The sequence below is a fragment of the Dendroctonus ponderosae genome, unplaced genomic scaffold (genome assembly GCF_020466585.1).
Source record: "Dendroctonus ponderosae isolate FM_Combo_2020 unplaced genomic scaffold, Dpon_F_20191213v2 Dpon_F_20191213_51, whole genome shotgun sequence".
NCBI lineage: Eukaryota > Metazoa > Arthropoda > Insecta > Coleoptera > Curculionidae > Dendroctonus > Dendroctonus ponderosae.
In genome coordinates, this window is record NW_026018726.1 from 30,035 (window position 1) to 57,507 (window position 27,473).

At 37.5% G+C, this 27,473-nt stretch overlaps 1 long non-coding RNA gene across 1 annotated transcript; it reads right to left on the reverse strand.

Moving 5' to 3' along the window:
- Positions 1-18,997: 18,997 nt before the first annotated feature.
- LOC125504683 lies at positions 18,998-21,145 on the reverse strand. The gene is made up of 2 exons (XR_007281657.1): positions 20,852-21,145; positions 18,998-19,439 (listed from the first exon to the last, which is right to left on the reverse strand). It is a non-coding gene; the product is annotated as an uncharacterized LOC125504683 (long non-coding RNA).
- Positions 21,146-27,473: the final 6,328 nt, after the last annotated feature.

Here is a 27,473-nt window from a genome sequence, read left to right on the forward strand (position 1 = left end):
GATATTATGCGACTTTCGGTTATAACTTTTATGAAAAGTTTTTCTACCCTACTCGATCCGTTTCTGAGCAAAATATTGCTTTTTCTCCAAATTTGATCATTAACAGGGTGTCGCTTAAAATTGACTATCTTTTCAGAGATGAGTTTGCACTCAAAATCTCATTTGCAAAATTAGATGTTCTTGTGCCCGATAATTAATTATCCGAAAAATAAATCTAGATAGGGCAAAGTGGAAAAATTACAATTTTTATCCTCTGTCAAAAACTTCTCTATTTTGAATACGATGATACGCTGCTGATTCATTCAATAGATAGTATTTGCATAAGTGCAAAAGTGACATTTTCTGTCGGTTTTTCTAGAAATTTTTCTTTTTTTATTCAAAGAGTGCTACAGTCGGTTTCAATTTTCAACAGTTTTTGAAAATTCTTCAATTTTTCGTTATTTTTGCGAGAAACTAAACCCATCAAAATTACATTTTTCAAAGTTTTTAAAATTTTTTTTGAAAACGCGTTTTTGAAGAATTTTTGTTTAAAAATGGATTTGAGTTTCATGGCATTTTCTTTCAGTGAGAATTTTTCGCATATTTCTCTTAATACTGGCCTCAGATGGAAATTCAGCGAAAGCAACATAATCTCAATTGTTCCAGGCCACAACAACAACACATTGTTCCAGGACATTTGAGGTCGAAAACCCGAATACATATTTGAAAAAATATTTTTTTGCTGTGGACGTTTTTCTTTTAATAACTCTCTTAATCTTGGCCCCATTTGGATCATTAAGACTGGGTTGTAAAGACCACAATCTGCTGTAAAACCGGCTTTTTAGGCAATTCAAATCGGTTAAGAAGCGTAAGATTTATTACGATTTGAACGTCGAGCAAAAACTTTTCTGTTTTACACTTTAGGCAAATTTGAGATGGATTAAATTGCCAAACAAGCCTTTTCGGACACGAAAATCGCACTTTCTTTAATCAGAATCAAACTGCGTTGATATTCCCTAAAAATTACTGTTTAGAAAACTAAACTCGGTTAGAAAACTGGAAAGTTGTGAGGCTTTGAAGGCCGGATATCCAATTTAGTAATAATAATAATAACGCATCTAAATGTCGAAAAATAATTAGAATTGTGGTACTTTAGGCAAACTTTAGATGCATTTTAGAGCTAATAATGCATTTTTGAAGCAGAAAATCGTTTTTGATTTATTTGATTAAGAATTGTACGCAAGTCGTGATCCTGAATGTTTCGAAAAAAAAATGATTTGCGCTCGCTTACTTAAAAATGTACATCTCCCAGACTAAATGAGGCAGGAAGTTGCATCTTTTATATATTTAGTAGAAACTTGACTCCCATCCATCGGGAACATGATTTTTGACGGCTTAGTAAATGTGACTCACAGAATAGATGATTGGTGATTCTAATGGACGCTGATTGTGAGACACCCTGTATAGTTCTTCTAACCAATCTAGGAAGTTTCATGTTGCCAACTTGCATTGTCGCAACAAAGAAAACTAGTGCAGATCCTGGATCGGTGAACATGGGAGTTGAAGATTAATTTGAAACCCTTTGGGTTTCTGGACGAGAATGAAACTCCCGAGGAGTGTAAACAGAGGTCAGAGGTGTAAACAGAAGTTTCCAGTTGGTAAGTTTTTTGTCTGGGAATGGTGAATTTTCAAGTCAATCGCGTAGAGGTCTTGACATTTTGGGGGCAAATTCAGCACAACTTTAATAGTAAAAAATCCAAGCAGGCAGTTTCTGATGGTGTCAAATAGAGAAACAAGGGATTCCCATAGGATAAGAAGCATTTGAAGCATAAATTGCAAGTCATAGAACGCAAATTCCACCTGCATGATTAAGTGAGAGTTTAATGCCGAGAAAACAGATTTATTTAGTGATTCCGGAAAAAACCAATTGAATTATCAGCAAGACAGCAATGATAAGAGACTGTAATCCTTATTCTTGGCCCAACCCACTAACTCCACCCAGCCAGCTCTGATTCTCGGCAGCCTCATTTGCGCTATCAATATCTTTCAATAAGGCACTACCATAAATAAGACCTTCACTTTGCTGGTGCTGTATCGGAGTTGGCCATTTCCAATTGTTTAAATCGCCATTCGCTATCGCAAACGTCTGACACTGTTAATTTAGAGGGCCCATAATCGGTCGCTGCAGAACCCATAAAGAGCCGATAATTAGATTGGAGTGATTCGAACCGTGGGGGAAAAACTGAACCCAAACAATCGAGTTGAAAAGTGTCGCCGACGGAAAAAGTGCTGTCGCAGTAGAAAAAATGCGCACAAAGGGCCAAAGTTGATCTGCCGATGCTGCGCAGAATGGGATAAGTGGGTTTGCGCCACGGGTGCTCTTTGACTCCATACCAGTTAATTATTTAAGTCCGGTGAAAGAATAAAACTAACGCCATATGGACGATGTGATTTGGTCGGGCCATTGAATAGCGAATAATTGTCCATCCGTCTAGGACACCTGTCCATATAAAGTGGGCAATTACATTGGCTATAAGAATAAAATATGACCCGTCAACGAACCGTTCTTGAGCAGAATCGACTGATTCATTTAAGTTGTATTGTAATTTAACAGTTTCTTAATGATTCGGTATTGGCGCCGACTCGGCCGCATTTGTTTACCTTCCACTTTGATTTGTTTGATTATCGAATGGGTTTAATCATATCATAATACGGACAGTGTTGCCATATTTCAAGCCAATTTTGTTTTTTGCTCTTGATCTAGACCGGCTAATTGCTTTCGCACAACGGCACTCTGTTCTCAGGGGATTTGTGGTTAATTGTTGTTTTGCTGTGCAAGTCGCAAGCATTCTCTCACGCGCAGAAACAAAGCTGGTTCTGTGTCGTGTGTGGAGAAAAACAGCATAGTTCAGCTTCTTATTTCATTCCAAGTAGGCCTAAACAAAATAACAAACGCGTATCGCACGAAACACGGTAAACCACTTACACCACCTGCTTTGGAGGTGCGCTGGTCGCGAAGAAGGAAAAAAATTGTCTACGTGCCGGCCCGTATCTCGGGCTTTGCTGGACACCGACTTCACAAATTAGAAATGGGGGCCCCCTCGTTTCGCTTTATTTGACACGACCACCTACTTCCTTCTTCGATTTCTCGTTACTCGAAATCAAAGTTCACTTCACACTAAAAATGATGGATTCGTTGACTTCAAAAATTCACAATTTCCAAACGAAGGAACTTTTCCACTTAGAAATTTAAAAAATCTCTACTAAACTTCACTGCAAACTCCTAAAAAGTTTCGTCCACATCCAGTGGCCAGAAGGGTTTCGAATCAGTCTCCAACTCCCACGGTAACCAATACAGCGAATTAATTCAGAGTGTTGAAACATGAATAACTTCCAAACCAAGGAAGTTGAAAACTAACTTTTGCAAATGATAAGTCGACTTTGCCTTGACCTGCCACAAAATTTCAACTACATCCATTCGAAAACAGAAACAACTCACTACAGCTGTTAAGCCTCAACGTCGAAAACATCTGTTTTATCTGCGGTAGTTTTGAAAAATCGCAACTCATCAATTCCGGGAGCTGCCAACATTAAAATTAAAGGAAATCACCGGCGAACTTCCTTTTAAACTCCTGGGAAGTTTGATTGGCATCGCACAACAGGAACAACCGGCAATCAGTCCTTAACTCCCGTAGGGTGCAAAATAGAATTTGCATTAGTTAACTTTGACTATTTACAACTTCAAAGCAAAAAAAATTGGACCCTCAAAACTTCCGCAACTTGCCAACCAACTCCCCTGCATAGATTTCCAGAAAGTTTTATGAGTGCATATTAGCAATGGGAGTTTGAAACGGTTCTCAAAATACCGCACGGAGCAATTAGACATAAACAACATTCAACACTGAAAAATCACTACTTTATGGCTAATAGCGTTGAGTTGAATTTTCCACCATAACCTGCAGGTGCAACGCTCGAAATGAGTGACGTGAGAAAATAATTACCGATTCAGCTTGTAAACCCCAGAAAACTTTCATTCTAATCCGACAGTGGAAGAGCCTGAAATCACGCCTTAACTCCTATATTGGACAGACAAAAAATGCGCCTGTTGATGAAAAGAAATGTGCACCTTCAGACCAAACGGAGTTGGCGTTTGAAACTTGCGCAAATTGCCGACTATGCTTCACAATTAACTGCTGAAAGATTTCGTCTGCATCCAACAAATCCAAAATCCTGGAAGCCGAACTGCATTTACCAGCCCTAAACTTAAAAAATTCTCAAAAATTTAGGAAATGTCGTAGAGTACATCGCCACTTACAGGTTATATATAAAATTGTTTCTTCTATTGAACGGTGCCAAATGAATTTTTTTAGATAATCCTGTTGTTGAGTAACGATTCGTTTGAAAATATTGTGTTTCCATACTGGAATTTCAAATAGCACTTCCATGCTTCGCACTTAAAGAATCCCACAAAACTTAGGAAAAGTGATACTAAATCGACAGTTGATTCTTTAGTAGAGCGGACATTTCTCAAATAGTCCCACTTTTGAGGAAAAAATTTCCAAAAAATTTCTTACAAAAGTGCGGAAAGCCAAAAGGCATTTTCAAGCCTCAAACTTGGAAAAATCCCTGGAGTTAAACAAACACGAAATTAAATCGTCACTCCCTAGATCAAAAGAGCATTTTTTGCTCCCTGGCTACTAAAAGGACGCTTTTAGATATATACGGTTTTGAGTGACGATTTTTCGAAATATAGTTTCCAAAGGTGCTGGACCTAAAACTGCATTTCAAGCTTCAAACTTTCAAAACTACTGATACATTCCACTAAATCCACATTTACAGGATTGATAAAATATTGTTTGCGCTAGGAAATGGTACTAAAAGTGGCCTTCTAGATCAATAACATTTTGAGTCACAAATTTATGAAAAATCTGCGCTACATTTGCAAGAAGACCCAAACTTAAAAACATTTCCAAGAATTGCAGAAAAGTGAGAGTGAATTGCCACTTTCAGGCTGCGTAGCGATAGACTTTCTCTGTTGAACGGATCTAAAGGGAGTTTTTCAAATAAACCTGGTTTTGAGTGATGAATTTTGGAAAAATTTTGTATAACGATCCGGGAGCTTACAGAACACTTCCAGCTCCTCTCACTAAGTCCACGTCAAGTAAAAGTTTAAAATTCACCTCTTCCAAGCCAGGCACGATGGAAACTTAAAATTTTGCTGATTGGGGAAAAAAAACTTCAGTTAACTCCCACAAAGACTCTCTTGCATCCCAACATAAAAACAATTGGGGACATTTTTCTAAGCGCCACTGGGCCAAATGAGCAATTTGCGTCACTTGATTTCAAAAATTCATAACTTGCAAACGAAAAAGTAAATCCTGGACAAGTTCGAAAAAATGACGACTATATTTCGTTTTACGCTTAGAGAAAATTTTCTTCAGATCCGACTGCAGGAACACTTTGAAACCACTCCTTAACTCCTACAGTGAGGATGGGGCGCTAGTTGATTTGGAAAATATACAACCCCTAAAGAAATAAAGTTTCTGCTTAAAATTTACTCAACTTGTCGACTAACTCCGACTATCGTCCTCTGAATCCGACAATAGGAGAGCTTAAAATGTCTCTCAAACTACTACCGTGAGCAGTTGAGCGACAGATAAGGTTGAAATTCACAACTTTCAAACCAAAGGCGACTTTAAAATCTTTGGCTATTTGGGGAAAAACCAATTAAATTCCCATAAAAACTCGTTGGTATTAAAACATGGTGGCAAATTGATTCATTTGCTTCATTGAACTTCGAAAATTTACAACCTGCAAACTAAGAAACTTGACTCTGCAAAACTGCGAGAAAATGATTACCGCGCTTCACTATGAATACCTGAAAAGTTTCATTGATACTCGACAGCAGGAACAATTTGAAATTAATTCCCGACTCCCATGAGGTGCAAAATACGAATTGCGTTAGTTTTGAAAATTCGCATCTTGAAAACGGCAGCGACCTTGGCCCTTAACACAAAAACTGTATCTAAACTATACCGAGTGTCTTAGTAAGGTTGGACGCTGAATATTTTGCGATTAAAAAATGAAATTTATCCTGCAAAGAACCGTGAAATAAGTTGTTTTATGCTCACTACAAACTTGGGAGAACAGTCAATTAAATCATTTCGAAGAAATCAAATTTAATCTTCTTAAATTCCTCGGTTCAAAAGGAGTGAAAAACCGGTCAAGTTTCGTTTGTTTTTTTTTTTAATTCCGAAATTTCCATATGCCTTAACTTTCCGATAGGACCAATCGTTAAATGGAAATTGAAGCCGTTGCGTGGCGGACATTTGAAACCGTGTGGACCGGACTTAATTACGCTAATTGAACATCATACACCGAAAGTACGGGTTTTGGTATCCAGATAGTCCACATTCCGCATCAATATTCTCCGATTTGCTGCCGGGTAACCAGCGATCTGACAAGAGTCGAGCAGTGGCAATTAAGCACCTTGAGACAACTAGTCGCATAATGAGGGACCCCACAAGATGGTCTCGATAAATTTTAAAATGAAATCAGAGATGTTCCATAATTAACATACAAAGTCGGAGAGCGAGCGCGGTTTCTGGTGCGAACATTCAAGGCACCCGAACATGTTTTCTAACGACCCGATACTTATGCCCGTAAATCCCATCAGCTCGCCTGCAAAATAGTTTCCTTAATTGTGCAAAATTGGCATTTATGAATGTGGAAAAGGCCTAGTGTTCGAATGGACGCGTCTTAAGAGCCGCAGGAATCATTGACGATCCGTTAGCGACACGTCATTGGCGCAGAAATGGCCCCAGCATGGAAATTAGAAGTGATTTTATAGTGATTGACGTGGGACGTGGCTTTTTGCACAAGTCCAATAACACCACTTTGAGTGGCACTGATCAATTATTCAAATTTCGAGTGTTACGTGGCCGTTTCATATGGCGGACACAATGAAAAGTGACAAGATCGAAATGGAAAACAGCTCGTGCCTGATTCGATTAGATCGATTTCTACAATCAACAACGGTGATTGATTTTTAAATCTCTTTCCTGAAAGACGATTACATTCTCAGCGTGTGTCCGCTACTTCGATAGAGGCCGGTTTGTGACTCATTTGTTCGGTTTTTCAGTTAAAAATTACACTTATCTAGTTGGCAACTGCAAGAAGAAGACATGATGGTCTGAAAATGCATTTTTTTGATCCACTGAGTATGAGCCTGACTCCAAATATTTCAATTTTAACCCAAAATATCTTCACATTTTAACATTCTGTCAGTTGGAATTCAACGGGGAATTTATTCAAGGGGCGTGTTTTTTTTTAATCAACATGACGCTGCTTTTTTCAAAGTTTCTCAGCAAAAATTTGAGACACAGAATTTGTTTTGACATCGTTGGATAGAGAATTGAAAACTCAATTCAGTCATAACAACATGTGTCAGGAAATTCGCATAGTTTTCACCCAGAAAGCGAAATTTGAATATCAGACACTTGGGTGCAAGAATATGCCAAAATTTCATGTTTTCTGTCCCGTTTTTGCTCATTTCTCGGAAGCAAGAACGCTCATTTTTACGTCACTCCAGAGAGAACTAAATGGCCTTTTTGGAAAGTGAAGCAACGGTAACGAAATATTGGCCGTTTTCTCAAAAAAGTCTTGATTTCAAAAAGTTTTCGATTTGCAATTTTTTAATTACTAGGTTCTCAAGAACCATTTTAGTCACATAATTCGTTTTGAGATCGTTGGATAGAGAATTGGAAATTCTATTCAGTCATAGCAACACAACTGGGGAAATTCAAGTAGTGTTGACCAAGAAAGCGAAATGTGATTATCATGCAATGGTCTGAAATTTTCCATTAAAGTCCGACAAAGTTTTGTTGGCATGCGACAGGAGGAAGATTGTAAAATCGATCCTTAACTTCCTTGGTGAACAGACATTACATTGCGCCATTTGCTGGCTGAAAAAAATCGCAACTTGCGGAACCTTTCCGTTTGAAACGGGCTGAAGGCCGACTATCCTCCATTTTAAAGCTGAGAAAAGCTTAATTTGCAACCGCAATTTCAAAAAAATTTGAAACCATTCTAAAATGTTTAGAGTCCCAGGCGCATATATTTGAATACTGCTAATCGTGCAGTTTCGTCTGCATGTAATAACGGGAACAATCTAGTTGGAAGTTGGAAAATTAGCAACTGGCCTCATTTAACTTTGAAATTTGACAACGCCCATACAAGAAAACCTTCCGGTTGTTTTAACTCTCCGAGGAAATGGTCACTAAACTTCACTTTCAACTCCTGCGAGTTTTATTCACATTCATTCGCCAGAAGGGTTCCGAATAAGTCCCCAACTCCCAGTGTCAATAATAGAGCAGATTCACCTGTCGTACTGTTTAAAAATGTACAACTCCCAAGCCAAGTAACTTGCGGACTTTAATCGGGACAAATTTTGCTAAATGAACTGCCACAAAGACTTGGGAACCCTCCATGATCGCTTCCGAAAGCAGATTCAGTTTTGATCAGGCAGGTTCTTTAGGCTTTAATCTAAAGTTCCATTAATGGCATTATCAATTCCAGTGCGTTTCTTCGTTTTGGGCAGCCAAAGGAGAATTAATTAGAAAAGCCCTGACATAAGTACCAAATTCCACGCTTCCGAAAATGCCGCAATAGACGAGCGTTTCGGAACCTTAGAGGCATTCTTGGAACGATTCCGAATTCAATTAATTGTTCGGAATTATAATAAGATTATTAGGTGCATAGAATTCGATAAATTACGGCAATTTTAATTCTAATTAGTCTCAGTTTGGAGCCGTGGCGGTAAATGATTTGGAGACAGTGTAAGCCAAACAAATAAACAGCCGAACAAACCGGAGGATTTATTTTATTATTTTACGAGTTTCCGAAAACATACACAACAACGGCAGTAAAACTGATCGCCACTGGAGAGCGAAACAACACTAAGTAATATCATTTAAAACCACGAAACAATACCGAAAGCAATAAAATGATGCGTTACACGTCCTCTTCAATGTTCTAGCCGAACAATGGGTGATTTTTTATATGCCTAAGTAGTAAACTCAAAATCGCCATTTAAAACTCCTAAATACCTCATCGGAATATTAAATCTTCGATTTTATTATCGTGTAAATACCAACAGCCGACTCGTAAGTCTACGTTATTTGTGTCTTCATTTATTTTATGGCTCAGGAAGGCTATGTGGAGAGTCACAAGAATCCTAGCTATTTTTTTTGGAACGAGCTAATTTTTTTTGAATAAACCAACCCAGAGTGTTTTGTAGACTGTCGCTGTTTTATAGGAAAAAATGGGAATTGAGTTGTAAAGTCTCTAAACAAAATCTCCCGAACAAGCCCGTAATAAAGTCATCGAGAACCCCCAATGGTGAAATTTATTACCATCCAAATGGTAAATCCGTGTCTTGGTATCACACCCGGTACATACCGAGAACCCGAGGATTCCTTTTTATATCCGGCACTCCCACATTTTAGTACAATTCGATCAATAAAAGGCTCTCTCGACTTGGACTTAAATCGTATTTTATTCGAAATTCGGCCCGAATAAAATTAGTTTTAATGCTATTTATCTTCGAAGTTGTAAAGCATAGATCGGTAAAGCTTGGTGGTCTCGTTCAGAAGACCCACCTCTAGCGCGAACCCAACACTTGGGCTTATCGGAAAAGTGTGATTTAATGTGGTTGCGTTGAGAGATGGAGGTTTTCGATTTGAAGTTGTGATCGATTCTGATTCTAATTCTATTTCTGATTCAAAAAGCATCTGAAACAGATGACAAGAAGTGCTGAAGAAAGCGAGTAGAGTTTTTGCGGAAACAGTAAATGAGATATTCGTCGAGCCATATGAAACTTCTAGCTGAAAGCTCCTTCTCATGCAAGCTGGCAAGAAAAATGAACTAACCAAAAAAAATCGACTGAAGCTCACGAGCTTCATTGAAGTGAACCAGGTGCTAATGGCATCCAATTCACGCTTAACTCGATATAGATGTTTAGGTGTAACGGGAATGAATCCGAAGCTGTTCCCACATTAATATCGCCATATATCGATCTGGGAACGTGTTTACCAGAATGCGTATGGTCGGGCGTCGGGAATACCATGCAGATTTATGGTCGTAATTCCTCTATCTAGGAAGTGCGGTCCGTTTCGTGCTTCAAAATCATGTTAATTCGAAACTGATAAGCTCTTAGGCTCCCGTGTGATTATGGGAATGGCCATTCCTAATACAACTAGATGGAGGCCGGAAATTGTTCGCAGCTTGTTTGTTGGTGGCAGCGCAATTGCTTTTCTAATGGTTATGGATTATTGTGATTAGTTCACTACCGTGGGATTTATAGGGAATTTCCCAAATTAAAAAATCGCACTGGTTTCGTTTCCTACTAAGCGTCCAAAGACAATTTTTCAGGATCATCACACAAAAACTCATATTTGATTATCGCACATTTGCAGGCAAAATTCGTCCAAAATTTTATGTTTTACCTCATTTCTTTGTTGATTTCTATATCATGGCATAGTTTTCACAGAAAAAGCAAAAACTTCGGGAAACGTAGTTTTGTGCATCTGCCTTTTAAAGCGAAATCAAGTCACGCCTTTATTAGCGTTGTTCAAGAACCAGTTGAGCTACCGGGTTTGTTTTCCTATCGTTGGAAAGAGAATTGGACTACTCATTCAGCAAGAAGAATATGAGTGAGGAATTAGTGACAGTTTTGGCATAAAAGGCCAAATTTCAATATCACGCATTCAGGTGCAAGATTAGACCAAAATTTCGTTTCGAACAACTAAAATGTGTACCTTTCCCCCCCTTTTTATAGTGAAAGAGGACTTTAATGGACCGTATTAACCGAAAGCCGAATAGTGTTATCTTCCACGGTTAAAGACATGCCCGGGCCCAGGCAATGTCTCCTGGTCACGCAACCGGTGTCCCAAGAAAAAGCCGACGAGAAAAAAATTTATTTGCATCTGCGGCCGATTTACATAAGAACCGACTTAAATTCTCGATCATGACAATGTGTAATTAACACGCGATCGCAATGCCGACACAATAACTTATTGGCAAAGTTCAAACTTGACGAATTTAGGGGCGTGCTTAATTGGATGGGGGACTAACACTGGGGGGCATTTTTTCGCGTTTTTGGAAAACAATGGCTTGCATCGATTATATTTTGTTGCCACGTTGTAATTATCGCTTATTGTCTGTTAGTTAGTGAGTCCGGGGGTTTTGGTGCCAGACAGACCGAGTTGGAAATCAATGAGAGAAAAAACGTCAAAAATTTGCCTCGTTTGGAATCAACCAGCAATAACTCGATCCGGATCAGAGTGGCATTCCAATTTAAACATTAAGGTTTTAATTAGCAAGCGTAGCGCCAACACTTACAGGCTTTTTATGACAGGTTTAAGAGGAAATGCCTGTTATGCGGATGAGTGCCTCTAGTTCATTTTTAATGCCCCTTTAATTAAAGCATCAGAAGCGTTAGCTTTGATTATCACTGCGTTGCATCATCGTCAAACCACCTCTTTTTGGCCCATTAACAACCAAATATTTTCCTCTCATTTAGACCATTCGCTTTAAGACAAACTGTTTGAGGAAATTTAAAATTGACAAGCTTAACAGAAAATTGTGGAGCACCAAAAAAGCTGCAGATCTTTGGATTTGTGGTTGCATGTCTGGCGCCTAAATGCCCTATTATGTCGTTTTCCTTACATTTTTTACAACTTTCAATAAAATTTGTTTTTGTATTTTTGTATTGTCAATAAACTACTTATTTTTAAGCTGTGTAACTGTTTTTGTCGTTAGTTTTGAAATAAAAGTTTTATAATATTTTTCGTTTGGTTGTTTGGACAGCGGGCGAAATAGTTTGAAGTGCCAGAAATCAAACGCATAAAATTAGACACATAAAAAATCATAAAAACAAAGTTCCGAAGTAAATGAGTTATTAATAACAAAACAGATGTTTGCTAATTAATTGGTAACAATGTTTTTGAATGTATTTGCCTGGAAAATTTCCTAAATTTGTTGTGTTTTTTACAGAAACTTAATTTTCTGTTAAGATTTTTATTTTATTTCGTAGCCAGTGTATACTTTTTGTTAGGATATGAGTTTTAATTTGCGCTGTTGTAATGAATAAAAATAAAAAAAAAACTAGCTGGAGAATTGGATGAACGTTTTCTGAGGAGACATTAAATCTGTTTGTATTTGTTGTTTATTTTTTTATTTGCCTCCTGTAGTTGGAAATTCTATTTAAAGTATTTCTGAACTTACAGCGACAAAATCAAATCGTCCACGAAAAATCAATCAAAGGTTGCTTCAGTTGAATAAAACTAAAAAACGGCCGCTGAAGGAATAGCTGAAGGCTTCTTATGAGGAAGAACTTGATATGTTTGTATTTATTGTTTATTTTTAATTTGCTTTCTCTATTTGTAAACACTTTCCAAACTAACGGCGACAGAAATTGTTTCGATAAAATACGCGTGAAACACGATGGAACATTAAGAAAAGTAGGAATGCGCGAAGCGCAAACAGGCGGAAGAAAAATTAAACTTTCCTTACGATCAAACAAAACGAAAAACACATCAAACGGAGAAACAGCACAATAATAGAGCAAATCGAAAATAATAAAACAACTTTTCCTGACAGTTGAACACATGGCCTGAAATTGAAAATAAAAGTAGATAACTTGTTGGGAAACGTGGGCGTGTGTGTGCTGTTCTAAAACTAATAACGAAAAATGTGTATTTTTGTAGCAATTGTTTATTTTTAAACCTGTTTTTCTGTTAGTTATGAAACGTAATTTTAGATCATATTTTTGCTTTTGGTTGTTTGGACAACAGCTGAAATAGTTTGAAGAGCAAGAAAACCAAACGCATGAAACTAAACATCAAGCATCCAGAAAAAAAATAATTAAACTCAGTAATAAAGTTACAAAGTAAATAATGCGAGTAGTTGAATAATTAATTGTCAAAAGATAATTTTTGAAACTCTTGAGTTAAACATGTTTTAAATAWTGTCTAAAACTTCGTTTGATTKACTTCGCCTCAAAATTTTTCCGCGTAAACGTTTTTTTATAGAAACTTGCTTTTTTGCTGGGCTTTTATGGTATTTCTCAAATAAACTTTAATTCTGTACTTTTGGTGTAGTTCCAAGAGCATATAAAATATTTTTGGAACGAAAGAGTCAAAAACATTTAACTGATTGTATTTGGCATTTTTTTATTTGCTACCTGTATTTGAGTTCTATTTAAAATACTAATAAACTAAACCTCTAACAGCGACAAAAAGACGAAAAAAACAGCCTTAAGGAAAAAACGTGATTCAAAACTACTGCAAACAAAACACTTCTTCTCAAAAAATTCTTCAAGCTCCAAGTAATCTAGAAATGGGCCCAGAAGCAGCCCAATAAAACACCCACCTAAGTGCTGCTCCAAACTTACAACAAAAATGCTGCTAAACAACAATCACTTAATCAAAAGCACATCCTGAAGCCCGCTTTCATGGTTTTTTGAAGATCTCGCACAGGATTTCGATAGAGTATGATTGTCTTCCTTACTAAGACTGCTCAATGAAAATGTTTCGTATCCGATAACCGCTATTTTTAGCTGCTGGTGGTGCGATTAGAATGCAATATTCTTTAGCAACTCGATTACTAATTAATCATTTCTAATAATGTCGCCACTAATGAATGAAACAGTTCCCGAGGTGCCACCCACCCACTTGCCTTGATCTGGTCTTTGCTACCTGTCGTCCGATTACATACAAGTTCCAATCACACTCCTTATTAGGAATTTTCGCTGTGATATCACCATCATCCGCGCAATGCCCAGATCAGTCCTTTTAAGGCCTATTATTGTCTATGAATGTGCAAACTTTGTGGGATTTTTTGGTTGATCCAAGAGTTAAGCAGCAAAGATATAATTGGTCCAGGTATGCGGTTGTGAGCTAAATATAAAGGTGAACAGGTTCGAAACCAGGCAGCCAATGTGCATGTATTTACATTAGATAAAAGGAAATTTTATGAATGAATGCGGGAACCGTGGGCGCCTACAAATCGCTGGTTTCATAACCACAATGTACATTTTCGAAATGCCACTCTCGCCTTGAACAACCACGTTCATTCAGTGAAGATTAAGCGCCTTTTCTAGGTCGCACTTTTCATAATTATATGCGTGTCCAGCGTTAATCAAAAAGCGTTTCTTCGTTGCGCAACTTTACCGTTTAATTTGCACATGCACCGGAAATGGAAAGTTTCCATTCAGTCCTAGGTGGGCGGATATAAATTGATTAGTCGCGTCGCTAATAATGGAACTTTTTAGTCATTAGTCAACAGTGAAGACGGGAAGGATTTTTCCCTGTTCGAACGCCTCCTCCAACAAGAAGCGCATGGATAGCCGGGATCGATTTAAGGCCAATATAAATAAAAATTACATAAATATTGCGGCTGGCTAAGTGAATTCTTATACAAATGTGCATTTGCGGCCGTTATTAATGCGGCCAGTCTTAGGTCGGTCGCCACCAGGCCATTATTCTTGTTTTCCACTAATTGGATGACGTTTTCCATCATTTTTCTGACTAATTGTAAATTATTGTCATCGTGAATTTAATCCTGGTAGAGAGAGATGATGATGATTGCTTTTACTGCGTCCAGTCACTTTTCAGCGGCGTCGACTGATTCAACACACAAAATTTGCCATTTCCAAGACCGTGATTTCTTTAAAATTGCGTCTGAAATGCGGAAGAAATCAAACTGATTGGTCCGAAACCTGTTCTGGAAGTGCTTGCTTGTGATAGCCTAAAAAAAACTTTTTTCGACCAGTTCAACGGATTTATTTTTTTGTCAAATATTATGATGCTTTTTTCTAACAAAAAAACGTAACAGAGCTTTTGGACTCTAAATTGAACATGGAGTTAGACACTAATGTCGGTTTATCAAAGGAGATAGACTTTCGAGGCCATTCCTTGAAACTAGTCGGTGGTTATTCGGGTTTTTAGACCGTGGTAAAATCGAATTTCTTCCTGACGTTTCGCAAACACGAGTGGCTTGCATATTCAAAGGTATCAAAGGCATCAAGCACGCCACCTCTAAGGATGCAAGCCACTCGTGCTTGCGAAACTTCAGGATGAAATTCCATTTTACGTCGGCCTAAAAACCCGAAAAACCCACAAATGTTGGTTTGTCGAAAAACAACATTTGTCGAAAAACGACAATCTAGCACCTTTGATTAAAAAAGTGAGCATTTTAGTAAAAAATCTCAAAAGAGCCGTTTTGTTCCCAACTAAACGTAGAATGAGAAGCTGCTTTTGGGCTGCACAAAAACATTGACGTCCACCGTTTTTCTGTCTGAAAACTTTCAAATAATAAACACTGCGTTAGTTTTCCCGAACGGTATTCACTTTTTAAATCAGAAACTGTGCATTTTAGCACAAAAATCCAGACGAGCTTCTATAAACCGTTAAAATTTGATTTATTCAATGAAATTTGGCAAATCCTTTCTTTATTATATTATAAGAACTTATTTTGAAGCCAAAATATTTTAAACAAATCTTCAATGTAGACACCGTTCTTAACTCGAATACACTCTACATCAAGTTTAATCTGAGTTTGTAAAATCTAGATTCGCAATGCAATGAGTGTTCCTCAAATAATATCATTAAAATATAAAATTCAACAAAAAACCTTACGAAAAATTCTGCAAAAAACCTAAAAAACTATTTTTCGCATAGGAATTATTTTCGCTAAATTGATGATCTACTTTTACGTCTGGAAGATGAAGAACGAGGAAGCTTCTACATTAAAATAAACGTGGAATAGTAAAGAAGAGATGATCATCAACGCGAAAGTTGTTCTGTGTTGATTTCACAAAGGCTTCTGATAGTGTAAAATATTCACAACTTGAGCAGAAGTGGCTATTCGAAGTGTGACTAAGGTTACTTACGGATTAATGAAAAACGATGCTGCAACTTTGTAATTTTAAGCCGAAAATTGGATTTGTTTTGCATCTAAGTTCTCAGCAACTCGAGAGAGTTTGAAGGGAAATTAGGAAAACTAGATTTTCTTGATACTGCAATTTGTGCTTTTCTGGTGTAACCAGCGCTGGAATGTAGAAGTTTTAAGCACAAAGAGGCTGATTTTTTAGTGCTTTGGCCGTAAATGAGAGCGAAACTCATCGCTTTTTGATGACTTTAATGGCTAATTAAGGATGGCAAATGAGACGATTTGCTATGAAAATTCTCGAGGTACTTTTTTCCAGCTGGAATCCAGTGGTGTTGCGCTACTGAAGCCAGTCGATCTGATCAATTACGTCTGATTATTCTATTGGCTGAAGGAATCGAATCTATCTAAAGTACAAATATTATCGCTGCTGCCGCACTAGTTGAAATGCTGGATGGTCGACGAATGTAAATTACGTTAATTTCCTTATTTATTGGCTCAATTATGATTTCATGGGGATGCCATATAGACGGGCTGGGAGCTGTTCTCCTATATGTCAGCATTATCTTAAGCTCGTTAGCGACAGTTCACTTTAGATTAGTCTCAATGGGACCAGTCGAAGCACTTTTTTCAGCAAAACCGTTCGGTTTGTACCGTAAATAATGCAGACTCGATTTTATGCAGATCATTTTTCAAATGTTCGCCTAAATCTATACAAAATAATCTAATTGGATGGCTTAGTATTTTCCATCCAGCGTATTTTGGACCAGGGTGGCGCTGCTGGTATGGATTATATTACTTAATCACAAGAAATTAAGCTGAAAAGTGTGTTTTTCCCACAAAATCGAGCAAAAGTTCTTGGTCAAAATTGTGCCAGATTTGGGCTGGAAATGCGAGGAAGTCCAGAATGTTTTCCGTCTTAATGTAAACACGTAGACAATGAAGACCGTTTTTGGTTCGGGCGCGAATTATTTATGGGCCGGCTCAGCTGGAAAAAGGCGAATAACACCGAAATTATGGTTGTTTTCTGGCCGGCTAGCCAATTGAGATAACGAAAAAAGGCCAGATTGTTGCAGCTACAAGTATTAAACCCACGTGAGCGCAAAAAAATATTCGAATTATATGGAAAAATCGGGGTATTTTGCAAGAGAAACGGGGCGCGTAGGACGTTGGTCTTACAGGCCCGGAGCGGATTTATTCCAACAAAAAATTCACTTTTTATGCATGTCTTTATGCATGAAACTGTGATTAGCAGAGATTAGCAGATTAGCAGAGAGTTGTGGATTTTGTTTAGTTGTCTCATTGATGTTCGAGAAAAGACGCTAAAGGTTCACGAAACTTGCGTCGTCTTAATGGAACTCTTAGATACGTTTCAGAAGGCAATCAGGAAGGAACTGTTTACCAGGAAATAAATCTGCAATATTTTCTGTGCCCATATGTCGAATAATGATGATTCTATGAGGTTTTGGCCAAGGCAAAGGTTTGCAAATTTTGATGTTTTTGCGGCATCTCTTTCGGATAGTAGTTTGATTTTTATGAGATCAGGAAGTTTGCTTCCGAGATTTGGGTTATTTTCCCGTTAACATTGGATATGTATTTGATTCTATTTGAAATAGTTTTTTTTATGAAAAGGGACAATTTGCTAATTTTTTATTGCCTTATTTGATGGCTTATTCTTCAATATCCAGGCCAGGTATAAAAGCGCCGACTCTACGAGTGGCATTTGACTTCTGAATTTCAAATCTTTCCGGAAACCATTTCAATTTCTGTGAATTTATGAATATTCTGACGATTTACACAATTTTGCAATTCTTGCGTTGCTTTCCTTTACGGCGCATTCCTCTGGATGCAATTTAAACATCGAAATTTCGGCTTTACGCCACGAAACGAAGCTTTAGCTACGATTTCATGTGGATTTGGTTTCATGTTGGTGTCATGTTGTTGTTCATGTTTGGATTTCATGTGGATTTTCATAGTGTTTAGTTGTATCGCGCAAAGTATTTTAATTTGTATGAACTTAGAAAGCTCCCTAAACTTTGCGCGATTTGGTCATTCTTGAACTGTCGTTTTTTATGGCAAATTTATCGAACTCCAGGCAAGAAATGAGCTTGCCTGGATTCAACATCTGCTGCAACATGCTTAACATTTGGTGTGGATTTAGTTTCAGGAATGGTAGTGGATTAGTTATTATGAATTTAAGAATCTTTCATAGTTTTGCTCGATTTTGCAGTACATGTACTGCCTTCTTTTAAGATTCATTGCTCAAGATTGAGGGCGCGTACTGAATGCCAGCTCTATGAATCCATAAACTGAACCTCCAGGAAGATTTTCTGATAATTTAGCCTTGTTCCCGATTATTTATATTTTATATTATTTATTTTATTATTCCCGAGCGATTTAATTTTGATGAATTTTGGAGGTTTTCACTCAAGATTTGGGCGATTTGATTATTTGCGGTCTGTTTTATTGACATCCCTGAAGATCCAGAAAAGGTAGAGAGTTCCGCTAGCTTGCATAATCGGTAAAGCAGGGTCTACTTAAGATTTGTGATGAATTTGGTTTGGTTCCTGATAGTGGTTTTCTTTTTATTAACTTAGGAAGCTTGCTTCTAAGATATGAGTGTTCTGGCCTCGCTTGCACCATCTTCCCTATTGCTCATTTCTCAACATTTGCAGCACATATTAATATTCCGGTTTCAACAGTCCATACACAAAGGTTTCACTTAAAATGTGCATCATTAAGGAAATAAATTTAAAAATCTCGCGTTGAAAATCAAAGTTGGGCATGCAACAAACAATGTTTCAATGTTGTTAAATTTCTTAGTTTTGCTCATTTTCTTTGCACTATTTCTCGTGAAAATTCCGGCTAATTCGCCCCTGTTTCCGATCATCTAACGATATGCCTACACACTAGTTTTGCCGTAAACAATTTCGTTACCTACGCCTGATTCGAAAAAGTCCACGGCCTTAACCTTAACGCCGCTACGGAAAAATTGCACTTGCTCCTCTGTGAAGCCCATTTATCACCATTATTGCTCGATAAGATTAAAATGCATAAAATTACACGGATATTTCATTAATCGGGCAGCGAGCCCCATTGTTTTTATTATGTTGGCGATACTGTAAGCGCCACTTTTATCTAATTATACCCAGATAAGGCTCGTTTGTTGCTAATCTTAAAAACATTATTCTGTGCTCAAACAGTCACCAGTGCATCCAGCAGAAGAATATTTAAACTTTCTATATGCGGCTTTACAGGTAAGAAGTTTCTCAGAAAGGAAACTTGTCTTCGAAGCTTTTTCAGTCTTTCAAATATTCATCTAATTCAAAAGGTCGACAAACGTCCTTCTTAATAAGTGAGACCAGTTTGGAAAATCCGGCAAATGGGAGCACTTATGTGGGATCCAGTGGCGCACCGTAGATACCAATTTTTCCGTGCCCTAATTGGAGCTTTCTCCCAAAGCTGCTAAAGCCTTCTGGCGCATTTCTCACTGCTGCTGTTTAGTAAACAAACTGTAAATAAGAGAGTTGCATTTTATTCAATAAATGTGAAATTAAACGTGTATTTTCCTCGTCTACGACACTGCGAATGAGCAGAATACTCACAAGTCCCTCTGCATTGATCGGTTGGCATGTAGCGGAGAAAAATTGCATAAATCCACGTAATATTAAAATAAATTAGTGGAAATATTTAATAACCGACTGGCTGCATATAAGGGAATCTGGGTCGCAATTTTATTTATATACACCGCTTAAGCGGCTCTCTAATGCCGCAAAAACGATATGTCACTATTCTGCCGCTTTTTTCGCTCTTTTTTCCGCCTCGAAACCAGACCGATAAACGCGCAATTTTACCTTATTATAAATTATTTGTTTGTTTAAGACATTACGGCTGTCGCAAGTTAATTTGAATCGAAAGTAAGCAACCAATTTGAGGAATCTGGCCTTCGCAGTTCGCAATTTATTTAATCGATTTTCACATTTGTAAAGTTTTTCAGATTCTTTAGTTTTTAACCGAGAAGCGTCGAAAATGGTTAAAAGGTCCAAGAAAAAAGCTACAAAATGTCGCAGTTTACAAGTGAAATATGGAAACAAGCAAAGTGTCGTTGAATTTAGAATTTCGCATCTTTAGAACCGAGGTTTCGTTTGCAACAGTACCAAGCACCCTCAGATGCAATTATAGTTCCGAAACGCTTTCATTTCTTTATATGTATTTCCATTAGCTGGTTGCAGCGATGCACTTGAAGTTGTTGCGACCAAAAATCCATTTTTTTATTTCAGTTTTTCGCAACTTCTGCTTTTGCACCTTGTGGGTTTTTCATTAAAAGAGTTTTTTTCTGACGCGTTTTCAAGTGTCTGGTAGATGTAGTGAAACTTGCAAATTGCTGCTTGCTCCAGATTAGAAGTTACGAATTTTATTTAAAAAAGCGTTCATTTGAGGAAAACATTCATTTTTAGAGCTTCAAGCAGCAAAACATCAAGATTTTGCTTGATTTCATTGAGTCTCAATCTCACGAACTTGTTAAATTTTGCTCTAGATTACTACTTACGAATTTATTTTAAAAAGTGCATCGCTACTTGGATGCGCTAATTGTTACACCATCATTAACCCAGCAGTGGAAATTCGGGATTTTTTGCCCGTTTGGTGAAATTATCTCCAGTTTTGAATTTGAATGTCAGCTAGACATTGAGAAACTTTCAAGTTCCTGGTTGCACCGTATTGCTACCTACGATTTTTTTACGGAAACCGCACAGTTACGTGGGCTTGAGATTGTTGAACATTATATTTTAGCTCATTAATAACCCAGCAATAAAAAATCGGATTTTCTTCGGATTTAAACGAAAATTTAAAAACTTGTGAACCCAAATATTTGCTATATTTTGTGAAACTTTCAATTTCCTACTAGCTCCGCAATAGTACTTACGATTTTTCAGGAAGAGTGCGCATCTACGTGGGCGCGTTCATTTGTCATTTTCATTTGAGGATCGATTACCAAGCATCAAAAATCATGATTTTACTCGATTTCGGTCCGAATTTCACAAACTGCTGCTTCAAGCGTCTGCTATATCTGCAGAAACTTTCAAGTTCTAAGTTGCTCTAGACTAGAACTTGTAATTTATTGAGAAAACCGCATATTTACTTGGAAATGTCCATTTTTCGGTCATCATTATCACGGCGGTAAAAAATCAGAATTTTGTGAAACTTTATTGAAAATTCGTCAAATTTTGAATGCGAATGTCTGCTAGATGTCAGGAAACGTTCAAGTACTTACTTGCTCAGGTTGAGTACGTATCATTTTTTTCTGAAAGGGCGTTTTTGTGTGATTATATTGATTTCTAGATCATTGTTAACCCAACTGTAAAAATTGAGAATTCCTCCGAATTTCCAAAACCAGTTTTGAATGCAAGTGTCTGCTGTACATTGCAAAAATTTCAAGTTTCTACGTGTTTACAATGAGTACTTATAACTTTTTTACGGAAAACCCGCATGTACGAAAATACGTTGATTGTTACATCATTTCACACWCARCAGTAAAAAATMAGGATTWMTWGGGATTTCMMTGRAAMTTYTTCAGSRTGTGRSATMCRMRTSTSTGCTMYAGAYYSKGAAAKTTTCAAGTTYSTWCKTGCTCCRTATYAGAACTTRYRAWTTTTTCAAAGAAAGCGCACATTTGGGTAAGTCTGATGATTTGTAGGTCATTAATAACCTAACAGTAAAAATAAGGATTTTTAGGGATTTCCCTGAAACTTTTTCGCATGTCACATCCACATCTCTGCTCCAGATTGTGAAAGTTTCAAGTTTCTACKTGCTTGATACGTTRATTTTTATATCATTGTTAACGCAACAGTAAAAAAATCARGATTTCTTGGGATTCAMATAAAAATTTTCCAGGTTTCGAATAGAGATGTCTGCTATAGATTGTGAAGCTTTCAAGTTTCTACTTGCCCCATATTAATATWTTTTTATTTTTTTAAGACCTTTGGTACCTTCGTTCCTTAGATCACTTTTAACCCAGGAATGAAACATCAGGATTTCTTCAGATTTCAATCAAAATTTATYAAGAWCTGGAATAGAAGTGTCTTCTATACATTTTGRAASTTTCATAGTTTCCCCTTGCTTCAGATTAGTTTTSGATGCAAATTTTCTTTCGTGCTTCTTAAACCTCAGGCATAATTTTGTTTCAAACGCCCAAAAAACGTAACAAAAATAAAASTGCAAAGGCTGCAATAAATTTWATAAACTTTTGGAAATCAMRACGCAMTTAAACGTTGAAAAAATTAGAAGATCTATGGACTTTCAAGCATCAAACAATTTGAGGCTCCATGACTTTTAACACTAATTGAAAATTTGCTATTCCGGTTTGAACAATTTGAACCGACGTTTTGCTCGCAACTGCGCCAAGCGTTGTGAAAAGCTGTGCGAGTCTCGATGCTTTCATTGTTTATATTCCCGCAAAATTCACTTTGAGTTATTAAGCTAAAACTTTGCGGAACGAAAGGGCATTGATAATTTAGTTTCTTCCACTGTGTTTTTCACTTTTTCAGGGATTTATCTGTCTCTGACCATCGGTCATTTAGTGGCAATTTTCACCTCCTTCTGCCCACCAGCTGCCACTGTTTAAGCAATTCCCGTGGCTCTTAAATTGCCGATGGCGATTTACTACTGGGAATTGGCGCATTTTACCAAGAATTAATGTGGAAACCCAAGGATAAATCGAGCACCGGCCCACACGTCACTTTTTCCACTCGATCAATGGTAAACCATTTGAATAAATGCTAATTTGATAGGTTTATTGTGACGTCATAAATTGTGTGGGCCTCCTATTCAATGCCCATAAATAATTACAGAGCGAACGACAAGTCGCGCTTGATTTAATTTATGCCCATTTCACGACATTGTTATACCGGGATTTGGTTTAATTGGCTCAAATTGTAACTAGGAATCATTTTTCTATTCCTGCCCTTCCTGCAAAGCTTCACTGGTTTTCGGGACATTCATTCAGACAGCGAACGAATCACTTAGAGCTTAGAGCTATCCCAGCTCAATGGGAGCATAGAATAATAATACAAAATAGAATGCAGCGAATAAGTTGGCATCCATCCAATGCATTATTCATCGATATGGTCTCATATAACACGACGCGCGGTTCGAAAGACAAGGGGTTGAATACACCCATAGAAATACGAAAGCCAGTGCCATAAAATATATGAGCAAAGCCACAAAAGAAACAACCTAAAAAATACAATAGACTAGGTGTGTCGTCCCCGGCCCGATGCTCAAGACGTGTTAAATAAAAGTTGCCGTGAAAACGGGCGAGACCACCGGGCAGAAGAGTTCCACCTGTCTTGGAGATAAATTATTAGCCGAATCGTGGCGATTAGATTCGATGCCTTTGGAATTGAGATTAGTCTGGATTACCTAGAAACCTATCTTGAAAGGTTCTAGATTGTCTCGTAAATCCTCCAGAAAATGCTCAAGTATAGTGAGTTGGGCACATCCCGAGAACTTTCGATGTGGCGGACAAATTCATGAAACAAAACTGACTGCAAAGAGGGGCTTTTGCGTCGAATTTGCAAAAATTGCACACAGTTTGGAGTCCAGTACCTTCACAAGCATTTTCACACCCAAATCGTATTCTTACAGCTGCAGATTAGCCAGAATAACGCTGAAAAGGTCATCGACTTGATCAAGGTAGTATTCGGACTAGGCTTCTATTGAACGTAGAAAAGAAAAACGTTTGGTAATAAAAAATGTAATTTTTAATCATCTGCGTGCGCTTTATGAGCGCCGTTTTGTTGCAAAGCGAGTTTCAAATTTGCATTCCCCAAAAATCGCTTGAGATAGAAAGGCGCTTGTTGCGGCATTTAGGAGAACGCCTTTTTGTTTACTAATTCCACAAAATTCGGTTTAAACGCCCATTTTTCTAGAATTTTCCAAATTTTTAATCATCTGAGTGCGCTTTATGAGCGCCGTTTTGTAGCAAAGCGAGTTTCAAATTTGCATTCCCCAAAAATAGCTTGAGATAGAAAAGCGCTTGTTGCGGCATATAAAAAGCGCCTTTTTGGTTACTGATGTCAGAAAATTCAGTTCAAACGCCTATTTTTCTAATATTTTCCGAATTTTTAATCACCTGAGTGCGCTTAATGAGCGCTATTTTGCTACAAACCGAGTTTCAAATTTGCATTCCCCAGGCGGCACGAATTAACAGCAGCCTTTTTAAAAGCTTGCAAGAGAAGCGAGAAACAGCAAGAACAAGGGAATTCCCTGATTAAGATATTTAAGAATTTTATTTTGTATTTGCTTATTATATGCGCTTCATTTTAATTAAAAGATTTCGGCGAATCATTTCAGATTTTTTTTAGCTCAAATATCAGGAAATAGAGCCTACGCGCTTCGTTTTTTCTTAGGACACTTTAGATGCATTTACTGTCTTTTCTAGTTTTGCTCAGTTTGTGCAGCTAAAAATTTTCCGTGTCGACTGAATGCAATTTGAAAAGGTTTAAGAAGTGGAGAGAAGCTGAGAAATTCACAACTCATGCAAGTGTAGTTTTTCGGAAAATCTCTGCTCAGAAGTGCCCCATTTTGAGAACTTCTTCCAAATCCAAAGTCAAAAAATGTAACGACTCCTGAATTTGTTTGTTAATTTTTTGAATCATTTTCTCAAAACTCTCGACAAAACCCCCAAGAAAAAGGTTTAGAAAAGCATATTGGGATCAAAAGCTGCTAACTCCTATCGATTAAGACAGTAAAACTCAGCTTCTATAAAAAAATTGAGAAAAATTGAATTTTTTTACTAAAAAATCGTTTTATTGAGAGCATATTCTATTCAAATAAACATTTTAAACTGCACTTTCTGAGCTGGAAAAACACAAACTCGGCAAAACAGTGTGTCTTGACACTTTTTGAAAAATTCAATAGTTTTCAAGTTATTTAGAATTCCTTCCCAGAGGTAAATGTCATAAATGTTTTCCAAAACTATATATTATTTTGAGGCGAAAAAGTCAATAATTTTCAAGTCTTCGAATTTTTTCTGCACAACTGCACAGTTTCTTGAAACTGCACAGTTTTCAGATAAAAAATTTACTTCAGTTTCAAGTTTTCTCGAAGTTAGTTTGTAAATGAGACTTAGCGTGTTTCCTAAAAAGTTTTTCTACATTGAGTTTTTAATTGGTTTGTGATGGTTTATTAAGCTTCTGACTCCAAAATGCATACTTTCGTCTGTTGTCGCTCGGAAATTAAACAATAAATACTTGCTGTGAAATCGCACTTTCAAGTAAAGCCATAAATTATATTTTTATTATGTTTTAGAGTGAAGTGTGCCCTCAGAGTACCGGAGATTACAATAAAATTATCCCGGATGATGCCAAGTTTTTTATGATTTTCCGTTTCTTCAAACAAGAACAGGTTTAGAAGCAAACGGTGAGCAAAAGACTTCTTGCAAAGAAACTATACGTTTCTCCAACCTGCAATATGGCCTTATTTCAAGAAGCAAAATAGTGTTTCATGCAAATTTTCAAACAATGAGGTTTCGTTAGGACTGGGTTTTTTAATTTTGCAAAACTTAACGGGTGTTTATTGTGTATTCAAAGATCGAAAATCGTGTAGAAAAACCATCGATTAGACGGGCAAAAAACAATAATATATACAGGATGGATGATTATTCGTGTCGTCCGGAACAGTTGTTGTTTAACCAGGAGAAATTAGCACATGAGGCTCGTTATGCATGTTAAGGATCACATGAGCTTTAAACTCCCGGACAATTTGAGTAGAAAAACTACCTAAGAGCGAAAACGCGGACGCTTAAAAACTTTGAGAGGTCGAATCAGTTTAGGAGGTCAATTTGGGGCGCAATCGTAAAGGTTTCCTGAAACCGCTTAGACTTTAGGTACAAAAGTGCGTCTTGAGACTACTGATGACTGACTGTTTCAACGAGCTTTTTTCGTGTAGTCTGCGATATTTGGAAGAAACCGCGCATGAACCTCGATAGTTTCATTTTTTCCAGAAAACAATCGATTTTTTAAAGCACATTGAATCATTTGCCTCAAGAAGCCCTCAAAAACAATTTTTATGATAATAACGTTTCCACACAGCCGAAGACGCAGCCTTTTACCTAAAAACTATGTGGTTGCGGGAAAATTATGGCGATATTTCCTGAAAGTTTTCCTAAATGGACTGTTCAGGTTTATTAAGCTTCTGAACCCGAAAAATGCGTACTTTTGCGAGCGTAGTTTGGCATACCATAAATGACATTTTTGAAGTGTTTTTGAGAGTAGAACATGCCCTTAAAGTCTTGCAGATTGAACTTGATCATCATGTAAAATATAGCGAGTGTTTATAATTTTGTGTTTCTTCAAACAGGAACAGGTTTAGGAGCAAAAGAGTGCTTGCAAGGAAACTTTACATTTTTTCGACTAAAATCGAGCAATGAAAAAAGCAAAACTGTTTGGTATAAATTTTCAAACACTCAAAACCGAATTGAAATAAACAATTTGGATGACTTTCTCCCGGTTGAACTCATTTGACAAGACCATTATTTAATATGCAATGGTAATAGAATGTTGAAATTTTCAGCTTGAACTGATTTATGAAATATTAAAGAAGCTTTTTGCAGCGCAATGTCCATAAGGAAGCAAGACTGTGCGGTAAACGCTACTTAAGAAATGCATAAACTGAAGAAGAAAAAACAAAAGTCCAACTGCATTAAAGACATTTAAAATCATTGTATTTGCTGCCCACATAAACCGCGACCATAAACCTTCCTTTTTCATTAAGCAACGCCGTATGATTATGCATATAATTGGATTTGTTACAGAGTCTCGGGCTGTATTATAAACAAATCGATGGCTCGCTGGCGCCTGTTTATCAACAAATTCGCCTCTTTCTTCATCGCACGTCTGCGATACCACGGTCGGCTTGTCGGTTAATAGAGTCGACCCAAATAAATGATGGATGACGCCGCTTTTGCTCAACTTCTTCGCCAAGTGCTGTTAACGGCCATCCGGATCTGTGTCGATTCGTCCCTGTCCGCTTCAATTCGATTGATATTGGAAGCTTGGAGGTTCGATTGAAACTGCTTAGCTTCGCAGCATTCAGCTGCAGTCGCCCAGAACTGCTTCAGGCGCTCTTCGGCGCCAGAAACGAAATCATATCCGCGACTGCCGCAACTCGAGGCCCCATAAAGACTCATCAAAGGCCCACGTACGAAAATAATACACTCTCGTTAGACCATGTTAAAACCGCAAATGGAACGCTCTTCAAACGGCTGCTTTTCTACGTAATGTCGATGTTGAAACTGGTAGTATTTGGTTTGGCATTTTGCGATGAAGAGGTTTCCTTTATGCGTGGATTCAATCATCGACAATACAAATTACGATTTCACTTTCTGCAGAAACAGTGCAGGTTTCTGAAGAGGCAAGGGGGCAGGGGTCAAGCAACAAGGAAACCTCGGAGAAAAAGCTCTCTAGAAAAAGAATGATCCGGACAGTGTTGAAGAAAATTCAACCACTGAATGCCCGGTCATTGATGATGCTGATAGGAACAAACAC